General features: G+C 37.2%; 1 pseudogene; it reads right to left on the bottom strand.

Annotated features, from left to right (window-relative positions):
* Positions 1-6,752: 6,752 nt before the first annotated feature.
* On the bottom strand, positions 6,753-10,503 carry LOC149749623 (large ribosomal subunit protein eL32 pseudogene; annotated as a pseudogene).
* Positions 10,504-11,252: the final 749 nt, after the last annotated feature.

Genomic DNA, 11,252 nt, shown 5'->3' with positions numbered 1-11,252 from the left:
CAGTGTCTTCTAAATGAATGTAAGCCCCATACAGCTTTTAATTTTGTGCATATTTATTCCTTCTCATCGATAGTATTCCTATTCTTTTTGACTAATGCCTATTCCTTCCTATCCTCCTAACCCTGATACATTTTTAATCAGGCAATATTTCATCCTGCTATCCAATCACAGTTTTTAGATACTGTGCCCTTACGTTTTCCTCTCACTTCATATTTTGAGAGTAACTCGCACAATGACACAGTTGTCATGGAATATAAAGTGAACCCCCTGTACGTTGCATTTTCATCCCTCATTTCACTTTTTCTCACCATGGAGTTTGCAGATCACCCCCATTCTTCCTCCTGCAAATGCTGATCATTAAACTCCCAGGAAATGTTTAATCAACTTACTTCACAAACCAGAAATTGACTGTCATATGCAGAAATACATACAATGGCCACAAAAAATCAATATGAATATTTACACTCCCATCCTCTTCCCACACTCACCTTCATCTTACCTCATGAAACATTTTGCTCAGAATATTTCTCCCCTCATCTGCTTAATTGCAAATAAAATTAATGGGGATAGTATTTGGGGGCAGGGAAGAGAATCAGAATGTGAATACTCATATCATAATTCCTGTTACACACATACACCTTGAATGTGATTATCTAAACTGACTGAGATAGTAATACCTGAGGGGTCTTGCATGTCATAGATGTTGAACGTGGGCTTGTGGGAAAAAAAAGAACAGAAAATAGCTCTGTCTAGGAAGAGTTCTCCATTCACTAGATACCTCTGCCCTTCCCAAGTTATTGGTGCTATGTCGCACTGTGTAGTCAGCCACGAGTACAGCCAGCTATCAGAACTGGAAAAGAAACATTAATGAACCAAATTCCTTTAGACTTACAGATGTTTGTTGCAATACATTCTAGCACTATTTTTTCCTCTTTTAACTCAATCTCCTAGGATGACAGAGTCAGTGCAAAGCTGGAAGAAAAAAGAGCATTATTAAATTCATTCAGTAAATGCTTTTCAGTACCTACTATGTGCTGACACTGAATCACTCAAAACCCTTTTGAGAAGTAGGTAAAGAAAGATGTACCAGGCACTGGTCAGCCATTAGAGATGCTAGATAGGCGAAGATGATTATAATACAGTATTGATAGGCATCAAGATGGGGATAAATGTTTGGGGTATTAGCTATCAGAGCAACACAGGATGACAGCCATGCAAGGATAGGGGATAACTTTGGAAGTTTTTTGGAGGTACTGATGCTGAGCTGAGTAGCAGTGAGCCCCTCAAAGGGAAGAGGGAAAGGGTGCTCCAGGCAGTGGTGGTTTAAACTAGTTATAAAAGTAACAGGCTGTAAAGTTATAAAGGGCAAAGGAGGATCGGAGAACTCCCTGGTTTAATAACTATTGGGTCTGGGCAGATGATTTTTCTTCTAAGCACCTATGTACTCATGGGCAGCCTTAGAGAGAATGAGAAAGTGGAAAAGAAAAACAAAACAAAAAAGAGCACTTAAGTGCTAATAAATTGCATTTTATCTGCAAAATTTTGGTGATACACTGAGGGAACTCTATTTCTATAAATCTGGAGTGAAAAATATTCAAGTTAGGTACGATCTTTGACGCAGAAAAAAGAGTTGAGGGTTAAAGGACTTTCTGCTAGAAATTACTAGTTGTTGCAGGTTGTAATGTCCAGAAGCAGATACCACGTAGAGTATGGGGTACAAGATGTTCATAAAGGACCAAAATGTATGAAAGAAATGGTGAAACAAGATAGAGAAGAGGAAGAAGTCAACTGTGAAGCAAGCACAAGGAAGCCCTGGCTACTCCAGCAGGGAGTCCTCGAGTGAGCAGTGCCTCTTGGAGTTATGCGCATGGGCCAAAATGGCCATGTCTTTATCCCCCTGCCTCACTCAGTTACAACTGGGCTACCCCAGGAAAGGTGTGACCTCAGACAAGGCAGCTCTCACCTGCTGAGACAGACAAATTCTCTGCAGTTGGGCAGCAAGACCTTCCTTGAAGGGGGATCTGGGAGGCACATCTCTGGATCGATTACAATAGTGTTCCCTAAAAGTGTGTCCTCCTCCCCTTCTGGGTGAATGCAAGATGGTGCTTCTCAGCCTCTTTCAGATGGGCTGGGCACCTCACTATTTGTGGACAATGGAGACCCTACTTGGGAGTCTTCTGTTTCTCTCCTCCTACACCAAGGGGACTGCATGTTCCATATGGTGGAGCTGAAGGACAGAGGAGCCTCCCTCCACCTGCATTGAAGAACAACTACATGGACATGATTCTGAAGAGTTCAACCTTCAGATGTAATGCAATGAGGAATTGTGATAAGCTCTTAAGGAAGATGGTGACATGATTAGATCTGCCTTTAGAAAGATCAGTCTGGCTACAATATGCAAAGTTTTTGAAAATCGATGAGGCTGGAGGCAGACAACTCATTAGCTACTACTTTTTGAGACAAACAGGATGACAAGGGAAAAGGATTTATAGTCAAGGAAAGAAAGTAAAGCTACAGCTAAGGGTTAACTGTACTATTTGATGACAGATTGGATGGAGGTCAGAATACGTAGTCTGGGGTGTGAGGCTGGGCTCTTCTATTGTAGTTCCCATAAGAGCGGCTTGATAGGACAATAATAGCAGCTAATATTTATTAAGTGCATTTGGGCACCAGTCACTCTGCTAATCACTGTGCATGCATTGCCCCCTCTTCTCAGCAGTCACAGTTATCCTTTCTACTCTGCTGACAGAAACCCAGCTTTATTTAGGAACTAGTTTTTTGTGTATCTTTAAGGGGCTTCCCTACCCCCAGGGGTAGATGCTCATCAGTCTATGCCAGCCATTATAATTTCATTTCCCTTATCAGTGATTTGTTACACATGGTCATGTATTAGAAAAACAAGACAAAGAGGAAAGTCTAGTGAGAGGCCTCTGGGATTGTTTTCCTCATAATTAAAAAAGGAGAAATAAAATAGGGACTCAATTGTTCCTGCCTTTGGCACTGCCACGTGAGGCCTCTATGTTAGGAGCTACTTGTATTCTTTTTGTGCCCCAAAGGGGAAAGTCAAGAGACTCCCAGAGAGAGTGACAGGAGCCCTCACATCATGGAGCTGAGCAGGTAACCAACTCTGAAAGAGCCAACCTTGGGACTTCCTGTTATGCGAGGTAGCGGATTATTCTCGCTGTTTAAGCCACTTTTAGTTTATTCAGTGACTTGCACCTAAAGGATCCTCGCTGATACACCTGTTTTAGTGTTATTATCTATGTTTGAAGGAGGTAGGAGAAGGAGTGAGGGGATAGCCCAAGCTCCGCAGATCTACCAGCAAGAGTAGGAGATCCTCTCACGATCTTGATGGTCACCCCCGTGGAAGTAGTGGAAGTACTAGAAGATTAAATGCCAGTATTGGGGAAAATAATTTGCTTTTCTCACTTTCTTTTTCCCTGAGACCTGACCTCAGGCTTTCACAATCTCAAGTTTTCTTCTCATTTGTAAGACATCCTTTGTTTCCAGGGATTTTGAAGCCACAGCTTTTTTCCTCACTTCTTGCTCTGGCCCTTAAATATTTTAATGGCTCTATTCACCACATTAGATGAAGAATGTCATTAGCTCCGAATGATTGTTAGTGGCTGTTCAAGAACTGACTATAGAAATTCAACCTTTCCCTAGTGACTGGTGTGCAATTTTGTGACACCTAACAGGGTCCTATGCTCTGTAGATCACAGGACTGGGAATGGCTGTTACTGTGGCTACAGATTTTTCAAGAACTGTATTCTTTTGAACAGAAGACCCTGCAACCAAATTCTCAGATTCTGTCTTTTGTTTCCACAGTCTTATTTGTGGCTCAGGTGAAACTATGTTTTCCAACAGGATAAAATTGTTTATATCTTTTCTTCCTTCAATAAATACAACCTCAAATAGTATAACCTTTAGAAAACGCATTCCATTCATTTTAACTTTATAGTAGTTATCTAATGAAGGCAAGATATTCCTGAAGGATAGACAAAACAGGGAAAATTCTGCGTTCCAAACCAAAAAAGAAATCAGAGAATGTTAACCAAATCTTAACTTGATTGAAATCTTATTTTGCTGAGTTTTATTTTATTTTTTTTAGTTCTAAATTGAGTATTAAAGCATAGAGCACAATGATATCAATACATTCTCTTAGCATAATGTTATGTATCCCAAAATGAAGTACGGTATTAAATATGTATTATATTCCTCCACTTGGGGTTTGCATCCCATGTCTTCTCAAAGACTTTCCTCAAACACTCCCTCTCTTGTATCAACCAATTCTCAGTTCTTGATGGAATATTACCACCAGCATACAAACAAGCACTAATATTGGGTTTTTAAAACAAGTCAAATAAAACCTTCCATGACCTTGACCTGAATCATCTTCCTACCACTGTTCCATTCCTTCCCAGTTCATTGTAAATTTTCTTGACAAATAAAGAGTCATGTCATATGATCTTCTACATCAGTCCAATCAAGTTTCCATCCCTTCTATCTCAGAGAAAAATCTTGTCAGGGTCACAAAAAAAATTATGCAGTGGTCACCGTTCTTTCCTTAACTAGACCTTTCCATTGCTTTCAACATAGCTGCTCACTTTTCTTCCTAAAACTCTCTTTATCTCTTAATGTCTACGACCCCATGTGCTTGTACCTGAGTGCCTGCATTGTTAGCTGCTTCATCGCAGTCTCCTTTGCTCGTTCCTTTTCTCCTCCTCAACCACTAAATGTCCTGGGCTCTCTAGGCGACATTTTTTTAAGCTTCAGCTTTAAATAGAACTTGTCTGCTATGACTTCCACATCTGTACCTTAATATCCAAACATGCCCTGCAACTCCAGAATCATATATCTAACACCCTGCTGGATATTTGTCTTCAGGTGTTTTAAAAAGCATCTTAAAATTAACACAGCCAAGATAGAACTCTTGATTCTCATAGAACTCAACTACCAAACTAGCTCCTTTCAGATTAACTTTTTTGAATAAATAACTCCATCCAATTTCTTAAGCCAAACTTTCAGGGATTTTCCTTATTTCTCATTGTCCATCAGAATCCCCACTCCCAAATGTACACATATAAATTATCCACATATCATGTAAAATTTGCCTTCAAAACATATCCTAAATCTGTCTTCTTCTTTTCCATTTCTACTATTTAAACCATGATTGCTCAGATTATTCATGGCACTTTAGCTAGTCCCCTATTTCCATTCTTCTCCCAACACAATAGTTTTTTTGTTTTGTTTTGTTTTTACTTATTAAGTTTATTGAAGTGTGATTTACATGCAATAAAATAGCATCTATTTTAAATTTACAATTTGGTGAGTTTGTCAAATGTATACACCCATATGGTCATCAACCCTATCAAGATACAGAATATTTCCATCACACCCCCACCCCAAATTTTCCTTGTATCCATTTGTATTTTACCCACCCTCACCTCTGGCTTAGGCAACTGACATCCCATTACTATAGATTAGGTTTACCTATTCTATGATAGTATATACATGGGTTCATATAGCATGTGTTCTTTTGTGTCCTAGGTAGCTCAGCACATTTTTTGAGATTCACAAACATTGTGTCTAGGTAGTTTGTTTCATTTTATTGTTTGGATATACCACAATTTGTTTAAGAAAATATCAGAGAAAATCTCTGTGATCTTAGAGGATAAAGCTACTAAATAGGCTATAATAAAAAATTAACACCATCACAATGAACTGCCCAAAATTAATGTTAACTTACAGCCCAGGGAGATGTTGCTAGGGAGTATACCAAACAAACCATCCATTCTAAAAATCACATAATCAAGAGGGTGTATATGTCTAAGCCTGTTCTTCAGTGGGGAAGTAGTAAGGTATAGTAATTAGTTTAAACATAATTAGTAGATAAACAGTGAGTTTTGGGGAAAAGAGATGTTTTCTGGGATAATCACACACAGGTGACAAGCTAAAAATGGCATAAAATCCCTTGAAATTCTTACATAAAATTACAAGGTATCTGAGGCATCCACAGTGGAGACAATATTCTCCTCCAGTTAAGGAATGGAAAATTAATTATAGGGCATTTCCAAGTAATGTACTCAATACTGCTGTAGTATTAAGTAGACAGAAAGTCCTGCTTTCAAACTGAAATTGCTTTCTATTATCTTTAATAAGTGATGTGTGTACTTGATAGTCTGGATAACCACTAAGGAGTCATTTATACAATATGCCTCCATTTAATGTGAAATCATATGGAAGGTGTCCCAAACAACTGTTCAGTTTCTTTTTATCACTTAAGCCTTAATTAATTTTATTTTATGTTCCACTTGTTGAATGTGCTCTTGGAACTTTGTTCCGTTGTTGGGTGAATTATTCTATGATTTCAGTTATGTCCTGCTGATTGATATTTTATTCAAGTCTTTGATCTCCTTAGTAATTTTCTGCAGAAATTTCACCTATAATTGTAGATTTGTCTAATTTTGTTTACAGTATTTTTCAGTTTTTGCTTCATAGATTTATGAATGTTATTAGATACATATTCAGAATTATTATATTTTCATGTTGAACTTATACTTTTATTATGAAATGCTTCTTCTCATCTTTGTTAATATTCCTGGTTGTGAGGACTTCTCTGTATATTTTCCCATCATTTTACTGTTAGACAATCCGTAACTTCATATTTAAAATGTACTTCCTCTAGATGACATACAATTGGATTTAGCTTTTAAATCCAGTATAATATTCTTTGGCTTTTATTTGGAAAGTTTAGAGCATTTATAATTAATCTAATAATTTACATGTTTGTTTTAAAGTGTGATTTGGCTATTTGTTTTCAATTTGTCCCATATACATTTTTTTTGAGTTTTATGGTTTTATTAAAACAAATACAATGTGCACACAAGCTGTCTATTCATTTTGTTTGCTGCGCAGCCTGGCGTTGGGATTGGTGACTCTGATGACCAGCTAGGCTGCTCTTTCCACAATGGCTTTGCGGTTCTTAGAGGAGACGTTGTGAGCAATCTCAGCACAGTAAGATTTGTTGCACATCAGCAGCATTTCAATTTTCTTTACATTGTGGACCGGGAACTCCCAGAAGCCACTGGACAGCATGTGCTTTGTTTTCTTATTTCTCCAATAATCAATGCTGGGCATCAAGATCTGGTCCCTGAATCTTCTGCAAGTCCTATTGTCAATGCCCCTGGGTTTGTGCCAGTTCCATATAACTTTGACATATTGGTCTGACTGGTGTTAGATGGACTTCTTGGTCCTCTTTTTGATTATCTTTGGCTTCGTGAGAGGTCTGAGGGCGGCCATGATGCCAAGGAGATGGCTGCCACCTTCGTAGGCAGCACCAAGAAAGAGAGTGTCCCATATTTTTTGTTCTTTGTCCCTGCATTCTTTTTGACTATTTAAATACTTTCATTATTCAGTTTTTCTCTACCATGGTCTTACTAGCTATAACTTTTAAGTTTATACAGTAAGAGCTCTAGGATTTGCAATATGCATCTTATCACAGTCTTTCTTCAAGTAATATTATGCCTCTTCAGTTTTAATGTAGGAAATGTATAACAGTACATTTCTATTATATCCTCCTCTTCTTTATACTTTTATTGTCAAATAATCTACATCTATGTATGTCATAAACCCCACAAATATATTATTTTTTATTTTAAACAATAAAATATATTTTAAAGAAATTTAAAAATGAAAGAATTTATCTTATTTACCCACAGTTACTATTCACAGTTATTTTTTATTAGTGAAACTCTGGTTTACTGTTTCTTCAGCCTGAAGAATCTTTGGTTTCTTTAGATATTTGGGTGATGAATTCTCCAAGTTTTTATTTTCCTCAACATATTTTTATTTTAGCTTCATTTCTGAGGGATTTTTCTGGATATAGAATTCTAGGCTGACAGATTTTTCAACTTTGTAAAGATATTGTTCCAATATATTTTGGTTTGCATTGTTTCTGATACAAAGCCAACAACTGTCTTATGTTTATTCCCCTGAATTTAATCTTTTCTCTGACTGCTTTTAAAATTTTCATTATAACAATGATTTTATAAAATTTGAACTACATGTTTTTGCTTTGCTTTTTTCCTTATTGGAACTTTTTGAGCTTCTAGGGCATGTGGCCTTATAATTTTGAACAAATTTGGAAAATGTTAGTCCATTATATCTTCGATTTCCCTCTACCTCCTTTCTGGAACTCTAATAACACTATTGTTAAGAGTTCTTAGGGTCATCCTACTGTTCACCAAAGCTAGATATGTATTTGTTTCAGTATCTTTTTTCCCTCTGCGCTTCTGTATGGATAAGTTCTATTATGTCTGTAAGCTCACTGCTATTTTTTCTGTGGTGTTTGATCTGCAGAAAAGTTTGTCAATACACATAATGTACTTTGGGTTCCAGACATTCTATTTGGCTCCTTTTAATGTATTGTATTTCACTCTTCTCTATGTTCACATTTACATCAACTCTTGAATGACCTGGATATTTCCTACTTCCCAGTGCTGAGGTACCTGAATTAAAGGTCAGGAGTCGCTTAGGTAAAGTACTGAGGAATTACTGTTGTACATTTGTCACCATAAAAAATGATCCTTCATCATAGGCCTCTCTTTTAGTCAGTGGGTTCATGGTGTGAGAATTGGATCACATCTGGAATCTAGGGAAAAAAATTGTGACTTTGTTTTTTACTGTCATTTTTTTTAATTTTATTTTTTTATTAGAATATAGTTGCTTTACAATATTGTGTTAGTTTATACTGTAGATGCCAGAGTGTTAAATTTTGTTTCACAGGATAATGCTCTCATATTGATAAGTTCACTCATCTCCAGCTTTGTCTTTGGTTCTGTTCCCCTTCATTCAGCATCCTCAACATCCAATCCTGTGCATCTACTCTTGTCGCCTCATGGATATTGGTATGTTTTAGCCAAATCCTGCAGCAATGGCAGCACATAATTTTCCTCATTCCTTAGTGAGGCTAATAGTTCTCCATATGGATGTTCTGGTATCGGTGCTGGTACTATCTTAGATCGGGTTTCCTGAAAATGGAATTTTTAATGGGAAAGTTGATGGACAATGTTCTTAGGAAGTTCACCTGTAAGAATGTGAGAAAGGCAGGATCTGGCAGAATGAGAAGTTGAATCACAAGGTACAGTTGACCCTTGAACAATGAGAGAGTTGTTGAACAACCCTCCACACAGTTGAAAGTCTGAGTATAACTTCAGTTGGCCCTCCCTCTATGTGGTTCCTCCTCATATGCGGTTCTGCATCCATGGATTCAACAACCACAGATCATGTAGTACTGTAGTATTTATGACTGAAACATATTTAAATATAAGTGGAACCATGCAGTTCAAACACACATTGTTCACAGGTCAACAGTAGTTGCAATTGAGCCTTCAGCTGATTTACAGAAATCCTGGAACTTGGTGGGCCCTTTAGAGTTGTCCCCAAAAAAGATAAGGATTCCAGGTGTTTGAATCTCTGCATTTATAATCACTGTCCACAAGCTTCCTTTATCCACTGCTTACCCAACCACAGGAAGGAATGTAATTTGAAGAAATCAGCTCCTTGGTACCAAAGAAAAATCCCACTGAATGACTTAGCTTTAACTTTTCCATTAGCAGTTGGTCGATAGATGCTTCGGTCCTAAAGAGGTGACCTGGGCAGAAAACCCAATATCCACTACAGACACAAAATGTTGAAAGCAGTTCCTTCGTTCTTTCTCTCTGATTTACACACTTATATTTTCAATTGCTTAGTGCTAACTTACACAGCCACCTTGGTCAAACTTAGCATTGTGCTCCTTCATTCTATTTAGTAAAATCCACCTTTTTTTTTTTTTTCTATTTCTTATCTCAGTTTTTAGCATCACTATTTACCTTGTTAAATAAAATGGAACTCTGGAATTCATCCTTAGACCCTCCCCCCTTTTTTCTGTCTTTAAATTTTTTTCTGATTAAAATGCCCTTTCATCCTCTTCTCTACATAATGAAATTTTATGTATCCTTTAAGATTGGGCTCAAATATCACTTTCTTTGGAGCCACCTTTGTTGCTCTAAGCAAAATTAATTATTCTTTCCTCTAAACCACCAATTTACTTTGTACATTCTATTAGTCCTCTAGGCTGCCACATAAAATACCACAGACTAAGTGATTTAAACAACAGGTATTTCTCCCAGCTCTAGAGTCTAGAAATCCAAGATCAGGATGCTGGCATAGTCAGGTTCTGGTGAAAGCTCTCTTCCTGGCTTGCAGATGGCTACCTACTTGCTATGTCCTCACATGGCAGAAAGAAAGCATCTAAGCAAGCTCTCTGATGTCTCTTCTTATAAGGGCACTGATCCCATCATGAGACCCCCACCCTCATTACCTCATCTTATCCTAATTACCTCCCAAAGGTCCCATCTCTAAATGCTATCACACTGGGGTTTCAAGTTTAAACATACAAATTGAGGGGGAGGTAACATACATTTAGTCCATAACGTACATTATTCTATCAGAGGACTTATCACATTGTAATAGTATAATCAGTGTATATGTATAACTTCTCTTTATATCATGAATTTCTAAAAGGCAGGCTCATTTCCTTTTGATTTTCAGTGACTAGCACAGGGACAGCTATCAGGTTATGTTTAAGACTTATTTGCTGAACTTTGAATAAATCTGTGTTATTCATTTGCCACATTTAATATAAAATGACAAATCTGGGTTTCTAATCCTATGTTTTTTATATGCTGGTAGCTTGCCAATATCAAGATTCTGGTAGTGATGAATTAGTCATTCTTAGATGGCAGACCCTATTTTGCACCCACAGAACAATAGAACTTTACAGCACATTCCACAAATGTAATGAATTAGATGTATATTTAGCTCCTTACTATTTTTTACTCTAGTTCCACAAGGATAGAGACTATGTATATTCTATCGATCACTACGTATCTTATGCCTAATACAATGCCTTGCATTAAGAAGACAGTCAATAAATTTTTAAGAAATTATAGACATGAATACATTGCACTTGCAGATCTGGAAAACACTACTATGGAAAAAATACAACATTTCAAATATTCACCAAGGAAGAATTTTAGGCAGATTAGCTTGAGTATTAACTGCTGATAAAAAACCAAAAAAGCAACAAAAACAAAACCATCAGTGATTCACATAGAAGTAGCACTTTAAAAAGATAGAACCAGCCTTCTCTGAGAAAAAGCATGTAGATTTTGAGGGTAAAATCCTGAGCTAAAAGAACAGCCTTT

This window comes from Delphinapterus leucas, chromosome 3 (assembly GCF_059928025.1).
Source record: "Delphinapterus leucas isolate spDelLeu-1000000601 "Yukka" chromosome 3, BTC_Dleu_Yukka2, whole genome shotgun sequence".
NCBI lineage: Eukaryota > Metazoa > Chordata > Mammalia > Artiodactyla > Monodontidae > Delphinapterus > Delphinapterus leucas.
The sequence above is the reverse complement of the archived record's forward strand: the minus strand, read 5'-3'. Positions and strand labels throughout refer to the sequence as shown.